Source organism: Numida meleagris, chromosome 3 (assembly GCF_002078875.1).
Source record: "Numida meleagris isolate 19003 breed g44 Domestic line chromosome 3, NumMel1.0, whole genome shotgun sequence".
Taxonomy (NCBI): domain Eukaryota; kingdom Metazoa; phylum Chordata; class Aves; order Galliformes; family Numididae; genus Numida; species Numida meleagris.
Window position 1 is genome coordinate 30586044 of NC_034411.1, and position 18706 is coordinate 30604749.

Below are 18706 nucleotides of genomic sequence, written 5' to 3' on the forward strand. Positions count from 1 at the left end.
GCGTTCATGATGTACCAGAAAATAAGCCTGCCTCCCCAGCTTGTTTTGTTTTTTCCCTCTGTTTGGAATGTTTGTGTGGAATATGCTTGGTTCAGAACAAATTATCTTACACAAACAGAAGACAAAGACTTCCTAGTGAAAGACTGTGCACATTACGAACCTAGCACAAGCTTTCCGTGCTTAAAACACCTCTGTGCAGTGATGCCCTTTGTGGTGCTTCTCATATGAAAACACTTTCCTCTAGCTCTGTGCTGGTTGAATGAGGAGCAGGCATCACCGAAGCTGTTTGGGAAAATGTAGTCCACAGAATGTCAGATCCAAACCATGACACAGAGCAGTATTTGGGTCACTGAGAGGGAGAACAACAAAAAACTCTTGAGTTTAAGTAAAAAGTGTCATTTCAGTAAAAGAAAGAAACAGAAGTACCACATGCTGGAAATGGCATCCTACCGTCAGTCACCTTTTTTTTCTGGTGCCTTTCAGGCCCTCCTGATGTGCCACAAAGAAGAAAGACCACTTTCACTTATTCTAGGCCAGATAACTAAAAGTCAGATATCTGCACATGAAAAGACATGTACAGAATTTAAAATGTATTTCATCCTGCACTCTGGGCTTACATCCTTAGATGGTATAAAATCCACATGGCTACAGCATTCACGAGTGGGCTTTATTCAAGGTAACACCTCTTTTTTCCCTTCATTTTTTTCCACAGTCCTTTCTCTATGATAGTTTTGCAATTCTCTTTCTGGGAGCCCTCCTAGAAATAACGTATGTTGGTAGAAGCAGTCAAAATCCCTCAGAGCTGCAATACTCCTTGGCCACCTCCTTTTTTTTTTTCCAATTGGGAGCAAAACAAAATGCTTTGGCCTCAGCTGCTGGGCAACACTTACCTACTTTCAACATTAAGACTACCAGTTCCCAGTTTCTCTTCCAACCTGCAGCCCCTTTTCTTCTCCGATGAACTACTGACAAGTGGATACGCCCTTGAAAGATCTCTCATTTGGAAGACCTCAGCTGTTAGATGCCATAGGGTTCATACCCCATCCTGATACACAGCTGTCCAGTCCTTCCCATATCAAGTCTTGCTATTCACATTAGCGCCAGAAGTGTCAGATCCTCTTAGTAATTCCTGAAAACACGTGGTTTGTTCACATATCATGTTGTGGGGTTTTACAGGATAATTCCACCAAGAACCATAAAACCATCACTTTTTTTCTAAGAATGAAGATGGAAAGGCTGTCCTATCTCTCGTGCCTTTTTACTGGTCTCATCTATATCCCTCCTTTTACCTGTGCACTTCCTCTTGATGAGCAACATTAAGTCATACTTAAAAATACATTTACATATTTGAAAAATGTAAAAGTGATCTAACTTCTCAGGAAAAGCCACACACACAACTTTTTTTGGCTCCATTTTTACTCAGCTTTTTCTCAGTTGTAGTTAGTGGTTTGGCAGATCTTTGCGTATTTTTGGATCAAACACTCACTCCAGGGAACACAAAGGGTCCTGGTATGAAATTCAGAGGAAGACCTCAAAGAGGGGTATTTATTTTTGTTAAAAATAGTTCATCCCATCTCTATCTGTATTGAAACTGGCAAAAGAATGGGTATGATTTTCATTTTTTTGCAATGCTTCATTTTAAACATTTGATAAAAATAGTCAATAACAAAAAAGCCAGTTTATTTTTACTGCAATGCAAATTTTTTTCCTCTTGCTGTTCAAGTCCTAGATGACAAATATAGGCCATGAGGATGGCATACTAAGAGGAAAAACAGAAGACTTTTCCTTCTCGTTTCCACTAAACTAAGCATGTAACTAGAAGCCTGCCAACTCCTTCATCTGCTGTCTTCTTTTTCTGCGTATATACCACCCCCAATCCCAACTTATATATTTCCATGCTTACGTCTGTGATGGCAGTTCTCAATTACTCTGCATTTCTCTCAGGAAGATTTATCTTTAAAAGAGACTCTTGCATGCCCACTGGCTACTGTGTAACCAAACAGCATAGTCCAAGGCATCATTCAGGAAGGGCACCTCCTGAGCGCTTTATTTACTCCTGGATCACATTTTTGTCTGCTTACTGTGATGTCCTTCTCCTGAGAACTTTGTCCCATGGAAAGAACACCATGAAGCACGTTGTGGAGAAAGCAGTCTTTGTTGTGAAAGGGATATATCTCCCACTTGCTCTCCATCAGTACTCACTTGTCCCTAAACTTTCCAGGCTCAGCTGCCAGAAACTGCTTATGCCCTACCACAGAACCGTATGGCCATGCTGATTTACACCTCTTAAAGACAGAAGCTTGTACCCAGAATGAGGTATAGTTTTAATGCAATGCATAGGTACTGTGGCATCCATATCCGACTATTCATTAGTAAGAAATTGAGAGTGCTGTCAGGGACATCTAAGGAAACTCAGGCTCTACAGTCAGCTGTGACTATGGTCTTCAGGGGATTGTGAAGGACTGTGCCACAGAAGACCATGCAGCATTGTGTGTGGTGCTGTACAAACACAGCAGAACAAAAGTTAATCCTTGCCCTGAAGGGTTTCGATGAGAGAAGAAAAGATTCTTTGCAAAAAAAAAAAAAAAAAAAAAAAGCCTCACCCCAGACATTCAAGTGTACAGTAATGAGTCATCTGGTCAAATTCTGTTGTGGTACCTGAGAAAGAGGATGTTTCTCAGGCCAGTGGCAAAAACTCTCCTGTGACAGATTATTTAGAGCGCTCATCCTGCACTAAGGCAGATCTTACATTTTAAAAAATTATGTCTAGCCCTCATATAGTATAGTCTACTTTTTCCCAGCAGCCTGCTTTGTACAGTGCATCAAGCCATGACCAGCACATTAACTCCATACTTGTGGGTGTGGAAGACATCGGGAAATCACTGCATGTATTTTTAGGCCACTTGAGTTCTGGCAATACCCTGGGATTTCAGTTCAGTGACCTTCCAGCTATACCATCTTAAGCTATGCTGAAGGGAATGGATATATTCTTCCTTTTGATATTTTCCACAGTAAAGACAGGGAATTTCTCATAAATCACATCCTCACTAGAGCAAACTGCGAGGTTGGGGAAGGGATAATGGCAACAATGTTAACTTATTTTTCTTTGCCCGGCTTCCATTTTTGATCTTCACAAAAGGACACAGAAACTGCAAAAAATTTTCCGTAACATAATGCAGTCATTGAGAAAGCAGATAAATGAAAAGCACAGGTTCTGCAGGGAGATTCTGCCTTTCTGCACTATGCAGAGGGTTATTTCTTTTTCTGAAGAAGCATATACAAGAGTAGGCCATACACACCACACAAAGGGAAGATCACATTTCCTTCCACCCTCCAGGTTTCCTTTGTTAATAATAATTACAAACCAACACTTAGCCTTGGAGTCACATGCTAGTGGTGAGAGATGGGCTCTTTCTCTAATCTCAGTCCTCCTCTCCCATTATTGTTTCATTGACTACTATTGACTTTATAGCGTGGATGGAAGCCAGAAATGAATGGGAGAATTGGAATGGCAAAACTGGTGGGGCAGGTTTCCCTGGCCAATGTTGCAACAGGCTGAAAATAAATAAATAAATAAAATAATATCATTTATCAACAGCCAGGATCCAAGTCCTTTTAAGGTCACTGTGCACACATGCCACAGCTGGAGGACAATGGCCTGGAAGACCTGTTCAAGTCTTGGAAATACAATTCCATTTCCACAGGCATACTCCACACCTATCATTAACAATTTTATATGGCTTCTAGACTCGTGTGTTAATGCCTAGTTGAATCAAACTCATCTCCAAATCTATTTTTTTTAAATGAGACTTTTGGATCACATCTTTAGATAGCATTAACTCATTAGGACAGTGAAAGAATATGTCTAGGAGAGACTTCATAAAATGATGGAGTTGCTGCCATGCTACATTCTGGAAAGCAGAGCCAGAATGGGACAGAGAAAATTAATCTCTGCTGTAATCTTGCTGCCAGCATCCAAGGGTCTAGATTCTCAAGCTGTGTGAATGGGCCCTTCATATCACAGTCATTTAAATGCATGAGCTGAGATTTTGTCCCAGGATTTTCCTCAGCTGTTTCAATGACCCAATCTTAACCTGATCTACTACGTCCTCATCAGAGGGAGGGACTGGATTATACCAGGAGAGGGTGCAGAAACAGTGTATGCAGTATAGGCACAGTTAGCAGGTCTGTAATCTTTGTTGTAGTGTATGCTTTGGGTCATACAACAGTAAAACAATGTCCCTGTTCACACACAGCTTGCCTATGCTTTGCTGGCTCTGCTCCACTATGGATAGCAGAGGTGCCCCATAGAAGACAAGTACAGTTCTCTTCTGCTGAGACTTCAAAGGAAGCTCTGAAGCATCACTCTCTGTCTCCTTCAGCTACCCCAAGCCATGTAATTGTTTTCTCCAGGGATATGCTACCCACCAAATGGAGCTGGACTCATAGCTAGGATATCATCCTGCTACTTACTCTGGGAACATCTGGGTCTGCCTGAGAGAAGGAGTGGAGATGGAGAGAAGAAATTAATCCCTCTGGATGAAGGCGAAGGGTTCCGGCAGGTACTCAGAGCCTTTACCCACGGTTGGAGTCCCATGTCTGGTGCTGGTTAGGTAAAGAACAGAGGGGTCAACGTCAAGTCAAAGTGAGCATGGACACTACGTCCCCCAGGAAGGGCAGGATGCAGAGTGTGATGATACAGCTTTCAACAAATCATCCAGCAAACAGCTATTTTAAACAAACAATTCAGCCAGACCAGACAAAACTGCTTCTAGATCCATATGGCTTTATTACTCTCTGGAAATCACACCTCCTTAAAGGCAACTCAAATTACTTACCCACAAATGAAATCACCTGGATCTTCCTTGAGATTGGAGGTTCTCCTAACAGTGAGCAGCGATCCCAGTAAACTGTGTGATCTTCAGGGTACTCCAGAGTGACACAGGATGCCAGGCTTAACATGTAGTTATCCATGCACTGTTCAGAACTATGGGACAGCCTCTCAATTCAGAAAGAGTTGCACATCCTTTAAACAGTAATTTCTTATACGACTTGATCTTGACAGAGGAGAGGAGCTGATCAGTGATCATATTAATAGCTACTTACATCCAAGTAATCAAGATTTGACTGGACTCGTTACATTTATGCAAAGTATATCCAAACCCAGTGCTGCATGTGGGCTGCACTAAGTACTGCATGTAGAGACTTAGGGCAGGTTCCATAAAGCCAAGGCTGGTTAGAAGAAAGGACTTCAGATAGAAAAAACAATAATAATGAGGAACTTGTTTACAGGCATGCTGATTGTAAATCTGCAAAGAGATCTAAGAGGGATATTTGAACTCAGCAACAAGGTATCCCAGGTATTTATACAGACTAGGGGAAGAACTCCTTGAGAGCAGCCCTGAGGAGAAGGACTTGGGGGTCTTGGTGGATGAGAAGCTGAACATCAACCAGCAGTGTGCGCTGGCAGCCTGGAAGGCCATCTATGTTCTGGGCTGCATTAAAAGAGGAGTGGCCAGCAGGGAGAGGGAGGTGGTTGTCCCCCTCCCTGGGCTCTTGTGAGGCCCCATCTAGAGTACTGTGTCCAGGCCTGGAGCCCGCAGCACAAAAAAGACACAGAGCTCTTGGAACGGGTCTGGAGGAGGGCCACCAAGATGATCAGAGGGCTGGAGCACCTCTCCTATGAAGAAAGGTTGATGGAACTGGGCTTGTTTAGTTTGGAGAAGAGAAGGCTCCGGGGAGACCTCATTGAGGCCTTCCAGTACTTGAATGGAGCATATAAACAGGCAGGGGAATGATTGTTTACAAGAGTGGATAGCGATAGGACAAGGGGGAATGGTTTTAAACTGAGATGGGAGATTTAGGTTAGATATTAGGAGGAAGTTTTTCATTCAGAGGGTGGTGACGCACTGGAACAGGCTGCCCAGGGAGGTTATGGATGCCCCATCCCTGGAGGCATTCTGGGTCTGGGCAGCCTGGTCTAGTGGTTGGTGACCCTGCATACAGCAGGGGGGTTGAAACTTGATGATCCTTGAGGTCCTTCTCAACCCAGGCCATTCCATGATTCTATGATGATTCTAAGAAAATCAAATTGTGAAATGGATGAGGACTTTGGCGTGAAGAACATGGAGTGGGACATCATATCCCTGTAGAAAATATCATGCACAATAGGTACTAGACTGCACATTTTTCTAGCAAGTCTCATTGGTGACTACAAGTAGGGTAATTTGTGATTCAACATCATGAGGAGCAGTACAGATTGCAGAAGATTTGGGGGACTCTTGGAAAGGAGTCAAAGTACAGCAGTATTCACATAAGCTACTGGCAACCCCTTTAGCGCAGTCAGTGATAGAATGCAAGGATGAACTAACTACTGGTTAGCTGAGGGAAGTGACATTGAAGGTCTGGGTTTTGCAGGGCACTGGGTCACATCCCATGTATAAACAGGATGACAGGCATATTGCTGGTGCAGGAGAACTAATCTTCCTAGCCTCAGTCTAGCAGTAATCAAGGCATTACACAATGCAAGAACTGTGGGTTAAGGAACTACAAACAAGTTTGACATGTTGTAAAATGATTTAATCATGTGACAAAGAATGTGAAAAGAAGATGTTTTCCATTTGCTTTTATGCAGACATTAGGTGTCCGGGTAGCAGGCAAGAAGAATTGGAAATTCTCATTAGTGAGAAGAAATGTGATATAATCAGCATTACTGAAAGCTGCTGGTTTCAATTTGCATGATCGGAATGTTAAAATAACTGGTTATAACCTGTTTAGGAAAGATAGAGTTGGTGAAAATGAACTGTGTGAATCATGCCGTAACATCATACCATAGAGTAGGAATTACTCCACAGCCTCTATGAGAATGCATGGAAAGAAACAGTGTCACATGGACTTTCATATACAGGGGCTCCTGACAGTCACTGAGAAAATATCATTGGGGGAAAACTATTGCCTATTATCCAACACAAGGAGCCATCATGTGGTAACTCTTCTGACTTCATTCTGACAAAGATGAATTAATTACTGGGCTGAGCATTTGACGGTTGTCAAGGGAACAGTGTGGATGACCTGATTATATTCAATATGGGCAAACAGAGGGCTCTCCCTAACTGTTACTTCAAAAGAGCTAATTTCTCACACCCAAAGTAAATTAGGAATCAACTTGATTGTGAGGAAAAGCTGAGATGGGAAAAAGTGTGAATGGAAGTAGAATGTACAGGAAAATTGTATTTGATGGCCCATAGCTGCAAGCCTACAAAAAAAAGAACTAGTGTAGCAATAGACAAAGGCTTTGTTGTAAAGTTAAGAGTAGTAATGAGGAATAATAATAATAATAATAATAATAATGAAAGTAAATGGATAAGAAAAGAATGGAATTGTAAAGCTTCAGAAAAATTGTAAGAGCATCTATGGGGAAAACACACAGCCAGAAGAACTTAAGGTAATCAGTAGGACATTTTCAAAAGGATATTCGGAACAAAGAAAACTGCAGTAATCACTTAGGCCTATTACTGGGTGAAGATAACATGAAGAGGCAGAAGTGGTTCAATAAATATTCCTGCTTTGGTGTTAAACATCTTTGGAAGTTAAAGGCGTAGCATTTTGTCATGGTTTTGTGATTTTCGGTTATTGGTATTCCACATCATAACATCATGTAGTGGACATACCTAGTTCTCAGAAGAGAAGGACTACTACAGTCCCCACGGTACTTTGCTCCTTTGTTACCATTTTCCAGCCGGAGGGAAAAGATAGAAGCTCGCAGTATAAAAACTTGCAGATCACGAGACCTCGTCCCTTTTTCCGCCGTCTCTCGTCTTGGCAGCACCTCGCTCTCCAGCCGTCTTATCGTCGGTAGTAGAGTAAGGCCTACCTTGATTTTGGGACATTCTCTCTCTCTGTGTTGGATTTATCAGCTTAAATTGTAATTATATTGTATTATAGTGTGTTGTTTTGCATTCCGATATTTTATTTAGTAAATTAGTTTGTTTCTCCTCAGATTGTTGCCGCTGTTCTTCGCTCTCAGGGCCATCTCCCTACCCTTTTCCCTTTTCCCCTTTTCCCGGGACGTGGGCCCTTGGGTCCCCCGTCCCCTTTGTCACGGAATCGGGCCTAACGCCCGTAAACCGTTGACACATTTCTAAAAGAGCAGACCCAAACAATCCTCATTCGGGAATCGCAAAATCGTTAGCTGAGGCCTTTTGCAATTAATGTTGAAAATGCCTTGTGAAATGGGAGTTTTCAGACAGCGGAAGAAGGACTATCACTATCTCAGTTCAAACAGGGCAAGCTGGATGAGCAAGGTAACTATAGATCACTTAACACCAGTCCAAGCAAAATAGAAAAATTGGCGTAGAATAAAAGGACAAAAAAACAGCTAATTCTGATAATGTGACATTGTGGAAAGTATGTCTCAGTGAGCAAATAAAGTTGCATGCCTTAAATGACATTACAGGAATGTCCAGTAAAGTCACTAGTCAGCTACCACATGATAGTTCTTGATAAAGCGTCCTCCTTAGTACCACATAACAGTGTGATTAGCGTAATCAAATGTCAGAGGAGCACAGGTGAAATGGCATGAAGAACAAAGTGAGTGACAGATTTAAACAAGCTGTCAACAGAGAGCTTGCGCTGAAGGAAGATGCATTGCTGCTGAGACTGGTACTAGACTCTCCTACCCAACATTTTCATCAATGAGCCCAAAGCTTGAAATTACCACTGATAATTTGTTGAAGATACAGAGATTGGCAGATGGGTAAACAGTGTTGGAGGCATGGCAATAACACCGCCTGACTGCATCACTTGATTAATTGGGCCCCTCAAACAACACGTTTAATGAATCAAATGCTAATATATTCACCTAGGAACAAGGAATGCAAGCCGTTCATAGAACCCAGGGATGACATTATGAAAGGAGATGATTCCAAAAAGAATTAAGGGAGGGAAGAGTATAACTGAACTTACATGACTGGAGATCTCCTACTGTTAATACTACGGTCAGAAAATGCCTTTGAAGCAACTTGCATCCATTGCTTCTCATCCTTCCACAGCACCCCTCTGTGAGAAGTCTGCCTCCACCACCTCCATAGCCACCCAGCAAGCAGCTCCTCCTTAGCCTTTACTTCTCCAGGCTGAGCAATCCTGGTTCCTTCAACCTCTCCTCATACACTATGTGTCCCAGCTGCCAGCTATTTCAGTGGTTCTCTGCTGGAATCTCTCCAGTTTGCCAGAACCCTTCTTATACTTATAAAGCCCCATTTCTCTTGTCTATCTAAAGCCAGAATGAGAGAAGATTTAAAGTCTTGAGGCCTCTGTAAGCCAGAAGGAACAGAAGATCAAGGATCTGTAACTGAAAGCTGAAGCCAGATAAATTGGATTACAGTGTGGTGCTTTGCTATTAAGCAGACAGTACAGGTGCTGGATTCTCCATCTCTTTATGTATTCAAATAAAGTCCAGATGTTTAAATGAACATTTTTCTTCAACCAGGCAGCACAATCTTGTCTAGGATCAAGGCAAGGATAACAGATGGGAGATCATGAGTTGGTGATATGTGAACTGCAGGATTCAACTGCCTCTACATTAACAAATGCTTTTGCAATTGTACTCTCAAGGTCCAAGCCCCTGTATATTTCCAAAATAAAAAGCCCAGCCTAACTCATGGGAGAAATAACAGAAAGAAAGAAGAACCCACTTATGCTATATACTGGATAGAAGAAAGGAGAAACTGATAATAGTGAATGTCTCTGATTGAGTTGTCCCATGTTGGACACTCACTGGACTTCTGGAGTCTGTGTCTGGGAAGACCTTGTAGCTGAACAACCTTTCGCCCTAGGGATCTGTTGCCCAACATATCCCAGTTCCTTAAAATACAGTCTTCTGGAATCAAAAGTGCATTCTTTTAGAATCAGAAGTGTTTGCCTGACCTGAAGCCACTGTTTGTCTTTTCAGGGATATATGACAGATCTAAGTACACAGATATATTCTTTGAACAGAGATTCTGAATGTGTTTGGTCTTTACTCAAATGGCAGAGATGGCATATTCAGGCCTCAGGAAATAATCACCTGAAAGGAGCACATTCCACTAGTGCTCACCCACAGGGAATAAAGTGAATCTGTGTCAGTTCAGACTGTAATCTCAGATTTTAGGAGATTTACAAACTCAGCCAGTGGAAGGAAGAGTTGATGTGATTTACCTAAACTTCAGTGACGCATTTGGCTTGGTATCACACAATATTTTTATTAAGGAAATATGTAATACAAAGAACCCTTGAAATTGATTAACAATCAACTGATAGGCTTTCAAGTGTCATTATAAATTGGGAGTTACTGTTAAGCTCACATATTTCCTGCAGAGTTTCCCCAGATATCTGCTCTGGGCTCTCTGCTATTTAACATCTTTATTGATGACCTGGAAGAAGACATAAATCCATTAATAACAAAGTCTCTTCCATCCTTAGGGAGGCGTGACAAATGTGTTTGGCATGACACATTGCCCTCCGAATAAGCCTGTATTTCTGAAGAGATTATAAGATGGTCAGAAAATCAGCTCAGAGCAGTGGTGTAATTTTAGGTGGGTAGTTAGGCTAGATGAGTCCCGTACTTGCAGACTGAGTTGACCCTTCTAGTGATCTCCACAAAAAATTAAATTAAAAAAAAGAAGAGTGTTTTGATTGACATCTTTAGAGTGAAAGAAATTTGACTGCGAGTTAGACTGAAAAGCTGTATAGCAACAAATGCCCAGGCTGAAACACAGGCTGTAGGCATGGTATGAGGAGGCTGGGCATTTTATATGGAAGTCAAGAGCTTTGCTGATTTACTGTCTGGCAATGTTCCCCCTACTCAATGAACAGGTGGCTCTGAGAGCTCTTCCAGCAAAGGCCCACTACAGGGTTTTGGTACATGTCACCAGGAAAGAGCTGGAGTGTTGCTGGAGTTTTACGTAACAAAAGCCTCGCTTTTGTAAGAGAAAACAGCATCTGCTATGTTTTACACCCGTTTTGCATTCTTGTATTTGTATTTGTGTCTTTTGACCCTTTTCTCACAGTAGTTACAAATCTTTTTCTGAAGGATTATTTTCAGGACACGGGAAAGTGTCCCTTACCATACTGTCTTATTCTCCTACTGGAGAAGGCAATGGTTGTCTATTTGTCCAGGACTGCGGAAAAGTAGATGTGATGACCAGAAAGAAGCTGTTATGCTCCCGTGCTATGGAGAGGCCTTCTGTACCCAGATTTGGCATTCCAGGGTGCAATCTGACTTTCCTGCGTTGAGATGGTTGCCGAACCAGGTCTTATCTCAGAGAGAAACTGGTATGCTGCAGAATCAAATACATCAGAGAAACTCTATCAGCTAGAACAACAGCTTGCACTGCTAGCTCAAACTCATGCATTGGGATACAGTGATTCACACACAGTGAGTGTTACGGGGAACCATGCAATGAAACCAGTGCCCAGAGGTTTACACACAGCTGGACCAATTATGCACACCTTGTGTTTCCCATTACGTGTTACAACCCCACCCTCGTCTGTAAGGACAAGCATGTGAATTCTTACTCTGTCATGGCCACTCCACTAGGCTATTCAGTGGGACAAACTCAGAATAGTAATAGCTGGAAAATAGCCACTATATCCTGAATACTCACAAAGCTGTGGGCTCACTCTGCAAAGAGGTGACTTTGTTTTCCCCTCAATCTGGTTTTGATGTTCTCTTTTTCCTCCCTTTTATGCAAAGCTCTCCACCCCAGAAGGCAGGCAAGCAGCCAATCCACCTCTCTGCCCCACTCCAAAATAAATGTTAGATGCTAAAGTATGCACAAAAGGGAACTGTGAAAGGGTTTGCATAAAGGGTTGTGTTTTTTTTTTTTTCTAGTCTTGAGCAGGGTTGTGTGTTTTCCACAGCACGCTCTACTTTGTTCCACTGAGGTTCTTACACTGTGGCTCACTCTGACCATTCAGTAGGTCAGAGGACATCTGCCACAAAGACCTGATGATGCACTGAAAATGCTACATGCCTTTCCTCTGTTTCATTCCTCCTCTGATGAAAACAACATAACATGGGCTGGTAAAACAAGTGCTGCACTGAAAGATTACTGCAAAATTTGGATACCTTTGTGGCAGATTTGAAATACTGCTTGTTAGATCCATATCCAGGGCTATGCAGATCTGGCATAGCTCCACCTAGGGCCAGCTTCTCAGCTTAAAAAAAACTCTTGACTACCACAGAACTAAAAAAGATTTACAGCAGCTGGGGATATATGCCTACATTGCATGTAATTGTGTGTGTATGGATTGGATGCTCTGTTTGTCCTACACAATCCATGGAGTCAGTGATGGTTACGCACTGACCACTCATCCTTACTTTGGAGCAGCATGCCTCACCTCTCAGTGTTGCAAATTTACACTTTTATAAAAATCACAGAATCATAGAATCAAACGTTGGAAAGACCTCTAAGATCATCTCGTCTAACCACCAGCCTATCCCCACCATGCCCACTGAACATGTCCCTCAGTGCCACATCCACATGGTTCTTGAACACCTCCAGGGATGGTGACACCACCACCACCCTGGACAGTCCATGCCAGTGCCTCACCACTCTGACAGCTATTGGACTTGTGTTGTGAGCATATGCTGCCTGTGTTACAGAGAAGTAGCTCACATTGCGCATAGTCAGAGCAGCAGCCACTCAGCCAGGCAGGCACCATCCCACGGCACAGCAAGGAGAAGATGAAGAGCCCTTATAGAGCTTGATTCCCAGCACGCTCTGCAGAGGGGCCAGTGAGGCTGTGGTGTGGGATGCATGGTAGAGGGCAGATAGCCTCTCTTGCAACCCTTGATGCTGCAGTTCCATCTGTGGATGGTCAGTGCCTGGATGGCTTGGATCCAGGCTCCCTCACAAATAAAGCACGCAGAGATACTGAAACTCCAGCTGTTGTGCCCGAATTCCTGTCTGCTGCAGGGAAAGACAGATTGCTCACAAAAGGGCAAGTGTGAGTGGCTGGCCATGGAGATCTGTTCTTCCAATCCATCAAATATTTCCATGTGCTTCATTCCAAAATATTGATATGTAGAGCCTTGGGAGTTTTATATTTAGCAAGGAACATAAATCACAGATGCAGGGGGCAGCTTCTGTAATGTTTCTTGGCTTATCAGCTGTACCACTAATAGCTCAGAGGGGCTTGTAAATTGGATTGTGAATTCCACAGTACAAACAGCGGTGAGGAGAAAGCCATTTACCTCTGGTGGAGGCTGGGAAGCGCTTTCTGGTGACAGGTCCTGGGGCATGTCAGGATCCTCCTGGCAAGGCTCCCAGGGGGCTGCGAGGTGTCAGTGAAACATGTGGGACCCACCCATTCACAAGCCTGAGGGTGATGCCAGCGCATGGATTTCCTTAGATGTGCTCTGAGGATCTTTGTGCCAGCTCCTCTTTTTCTTTCCTCTTTGTTCATTCTCTCAGCAAAGGAGCTTCACACAGGTCCTATTCCTTTCACTGGCAAGTGGCTTATAAATCCAGCATTTCAGATAAATAGCTTGAGATCTTGGGAACACTCGTGAGCAGCATCAGCCTTTCCCTGGCTGGGAGAATCATCAGCCTTCCCAGCACACTCGCTGGTGTGCTATTGCAAGGAAGGTTTGAGGTCTTCTCCTTTGTAATTCATTTTTTATACCTCTGAATAACTCAGTGTTTAGTTTAATAATAATGCTTTGTATTCCTGTAGTTCCATCCATCTGAGCACCAAGAATTGGTTTACCGACATCAAAGCATCTATCCTCTTGCATTGAATTTTGGCATCAACTAATTTTCTTAAAATCCCCATTCTGACAGATTTCCCCTCTAGCAGCTTGTCCTAGCCTTTAAAAATTCTTCTAAGTAGAATCTGAGAATGGCTTTCCTGCTTCCCTCTTGAGTTCACAGTAAAACTTGCCAAAAGGGAGAAAGTGTGCATCCAAAACAATGGCAGTAACATGTATGAGGTTCTGCCAAACACAAGGGGTAAAATGCCTGAAGGAGATAACCAAATACTTGCTTATTGTATTCACTGGGCTCACTCACTAACAGCCAGATCATAATTTTAGCAATAGGAGGTACCCAGCTTTGAACAGATGGGATCCGTGAGCTGGCACGTCCCTTGCAGAGCTTCATTGTGACCCCATGCGGACAAGCACTCGCATCACTGAAGCCAACACAACTGCACAGGGGCTGAGGAGCTGCCTGCTAGGCTGGCATCATGGATGCTGCACTGGGGGATGCAAATCCACGATGTGACTGCATTCAGTTATCTCAGATTTAGGCAGAGCCTTGGTTGTCTTAGGTCCTTGGACAAAAAAAACCACCTGCCTTTCCATCTCTTCCCAGCACTCTAGAGTTTCCTGATTGATTGTTCCTTCTTGCCTAACAGGACCTGTGCAGAGATTTTCGAGGCATTAATGCATGGAGTGAGACTGCATGCAATGATCCCCCCCAGACCTGAGAAAACTTGCCCCTGCTCTGTTATAGGAGGGGTTTTGTCAAGCGCATTTTCCTTTATTCCTTTAATTGTCCCCTCTCCTTGCCTTATTTTAGAGATGGCTGCCCACACAGCCGCAGCATCCACAGAACAAATGTCTGTAGGGCACGGCCTCTTTGTCTGCACCGTACCCACTCTCACATCGTTGGCGAGCTGACAGAGCCTCACACTCTGGATACCCTTCTATTGTGCAATGGGATTTGATTCCATTTACTTTCCGTGAACTCTGTTAACTTTGCGCAGGGCTCTGTTTGCACTCCTGTGTCTATTTTAAAATGACACACCTTGTGGACTTCTGTCATTCAAAATTTTACGAATACTTCACCCTGATCTTTTTATGACATGTTGACTGTTGAAGCTAGCAACAACATTTTGTTGTGGTCTTTTCTGTTGCCTCTGGCAGAGCTTATTTAACCCTTTCTGCAGTAATTAATCTCTCCTTTGCAGACTTTCCATATCACAGATCTAGAAAGACATCTACCACACATCTATAAAAATTGCTGACTTAATTCTTCACCGTAGCTGTATTTTTGCCACCAGTGTCTTTGCTGTGGCCACCAGCTCTCCTGGATGTTATGCTCTCTCCCCATTAGGCAAGGTTTCTTATCTACATTATTGCTGTGAAGGGAACCTTAGGAGTTTGGACCCCACAGTGCTGAGAGCGGCATAAAACCAGCCAGGAACCATGATCCTAGAGAGCTAACAAATCTTTTTTGGCTCACTTTATGTTTTAATACCTTGACATTGCTTAAAAAAATAAATTACTGAGAGCAGTCCAAAAGTTTCCATTAGAGGCATTTCCCTGGCAACCTCATGTCTCTGCTTACTAGACAGCACAGTTCAATGCTTCTGAGCGTCTTGGGGCTCTCAGGAGAACAACTGTCATTCACAGCCTAACAAAAGGCTCCTCCTACCCCGCCTACCCCATATTAAATCATTATCTGTTTGCAAGCATTGTTCCACAACAGTCTCATCATGGAGAAGGTTATCCTATGTCTGTTGAAATTTCTTCGCTGTCCTTTCCCCCACAAGCATTTGAAACACACATCTCAGGCACCCAAAAACTCAAGTCTGGAAAGACATGTCAGGATTTCCAAAGTGTGTTTGAAGGAGAGGAAATTATTCATTCTGATGCTGAAATTAAGGTGTTTCAAAGTGTTAAAATTTGTTCTGGAGCTTCAAGGGTTAAAAATGTGTGTTTTAAAATGTGAGTGAGTTGAGGTAATCTCATGATTTAGCAAAACTGTTGCCTGATAACACACCCACTGCCTTTTGATGATATGAAAGGAACTGCTGGAGGAACGGAAGAGGGTGCTGTCAGTCTCAGGTAAGATGCATTTAACAAAGCTGATAGTAGCCCAGACAGTCTCTCTTGCAGGAAGGCTAGGGGAAAGGAAGCACACCAAGTCAGTTCAGCCCCAGTTGATGAGCTTGAGCCACTCAGCCTGCTGCAGCTCCCTGCTCCAAATTCTGCACAGTGCAGAGCCCAGCAACAGGGATGAACTTCTTGCTTGGCATCGGATGCCCAGAGGCACTGCATGGCATATTAAGCATCATGTAGGCATGTGATCCTAAGTCACTGGCAGCATCCCAGCAGAGTCATATTCCCATTGCATTCCTTGGATATCTCCCAGCCACTGGCCTGAGAAAGTCACTAACCTTCGTATGCTTCATTGTTCTGGCGGGATGTCTCCATCCAGACGGTGTCGCGTGACTTCCACCAACCACTGAGCGTGCACTTGCACAGCTCATCCCAGAAACAGCTGATCTAACAGACACGTCTTGGCAATACCATGCACCCTGCTCCTCAACACCCGCCAGCAGGATGCACATCTCTTCCAGAGCTGTGGAGCAGCTGGGTGAGTGTTTCCAGCCATGGCACATCATCGTCACTCCCACTGATACCTTCTCCTGCCTGGGAGCAGAGGAGCTGTGTGCAGTCTAACAGAGTTTGGGCTTTAGCATTTGTAGTGTTTGAAGAGATGATCCCTTGAGGATGTAGGATATTATTTGGAGATTAGGAAAAACTGCTTCTCAGAAAGAGTGAGGGTGTATTAGAATGGGCTGCCCAGGGAGGTGGTGGAGTCACCCTCCTTGGAGGTGTTCAAGAACCATGTGGATGTGGCACTGAGAGATGTGGTTAGTGGGCATGGGGATGGGTCGGCAGTTGGACTAGATGGTCTTAGAGGTCTTTTCCAGCCTTTATGGTTCTATGATTTGAAGATTGCTTCTGAAGAGCAGGCCCGTGCTCGAGGAGGGTGAGTGGCCCCACACACTCACCTGTGGCTGAGGGGTCTAAGGGCAGTTTGTCATCTGCACTTTGTACAGTCTTGCAGCAGCACTGCAGCAGGTAGGTACCATCTGCTGTGATCTGGGCAGAGACCACAGGTGGATACCTCCTGCCTTTGGTCACAGGTGACAAGTAGGGAATAACTGAGACTAGAGGATGGACTGAGGAAAAAAGGTAGAAGTGGCTGCACCTACCTGAAGGATGGAGAGGAGGAGTCGAAGATGGCAGCAGTGAAAAGACCCAAGGAGGATCAGTGACAATTAGGATGATACCACTAGCTGCTGGGGAGATAACATTATCCTCAAGCAGAGCTGTTGCCATGAAATGTCAGCTCTCACAGCTCAGGGAAGACGATGCTGTCAGCTAGAAATTCATACAGCCAGTACATTTTTCTGATGGGGAATGGAAGGCAGGTGCTCTGCGGACATACAAGACACACTTGATAGACAGACCTTTGGTTGATGAGGATGAAGAAAACCTGAAGAAGAGACTGAGAAAAACAGCAGCCATGGGAGGAGGAAGAATAGGTTTTTCGGGTGCAGCTAAAGACCAGCTGTTCGCACAATCACAGAAGAAATGGCAAGAGAAATGGACATTTGGTGCTGTGAGAACCAGAGACAGGATAAGAACCAGCTGACCTAGGACGGGATAATGGACCACTTTTAGCTCTTCATCATTTCCTGTAATCTAGCAACTTTATTTGTACTGACTTGAGCTAGGAGTCAGGAAACGCTTCTCTTTCTCAAGCATTATTGCATTTATTTTGTTTTTGAGATATTAATGAAAAGACGGTAGGCTCCCAAGCGTTTGATACTGTTAAACTTTGCATAAGGTTGGAGAAGCTGGACAAGGCTCAGTGACATTCATACAACAAGGAGTAGCATAGGCTTCTGCCAGGCCTCTTTTTTAATGTGCAGCAAGTAGATGTTAAAATTACAGAAATGGAAAACATCCAGGACACTTGTAGAAAGCAGGCCCAGTTTAATTTTATCAAACTGATATAAAATGAAACTTAAATATACCAATGATATATACTGAAAGATAATTCTCCAGCTTAAATGAAATTACTGATATATCATGTTGAAGAGGCTCTGTGCTGTCTTTGAAAATATGCAGAAAGAAAAAGACTATCATCTCCCACTTCCTGATATATGTGGACAGGAAAAGTCAGGATGAACCTCGGAGCCTGTTTCTTTCATGCAGAAAACAGAGGGGTTGAGACAGCAGGCAACAAGCCCACCTGCAGGCACAAGGAGGGGTAGGATCAATTATTCAGTACAGAACAGGGCACCTTGATTGGGGGCTTTCATAAGTCAGGCAGCATGCAAGACAAGGAGAAGATACAAGGAAGATGTTCAGCTAGTGGGAAAGGGGGGTATGTTCCAGCACTGGATGTCTACTCCGCATCCTAGTGCTTAGCACACAGGCACTTACATTAAGCAAACATGCATCCAGTGAAGCCTGCCCATCAAAAGCTGGAGCCTGCAGACTTCACGTTGACTCTGCAATCTGCATGCACAACCTCGAGCATATGGCACTGCGCAGCACTTAATTTCATGATCCCATACTCTTTTTCCGCTGTTTTGACTCTGTGCATAATTATTCAGCTTAGCTACTTGCCCTACCCAGTGCATGGCCTGCAGGCCTGTTTTCCACTGTTTTTTCCTTTTCAATTTTTTTCCTTCTTTTTTTCTTTCCTGTTTTGTCCTGTAGTCATTATTACTGAGTTTCTCTGTGGCCTTACCCTCAAATCAGAGAGCTTCAAAAAAGTGATGCCTATTTCTCCATAGCGTGCATGGGAGAGGAGATGGTTCAGATCCACAATAAAATAGAGAGGTCAAGGTTGCCTGATGTTTCTCACTAATTGTGGATGCCAAAATGAAGGCACTCGGGGCTTCTGTTTCCCAAAGC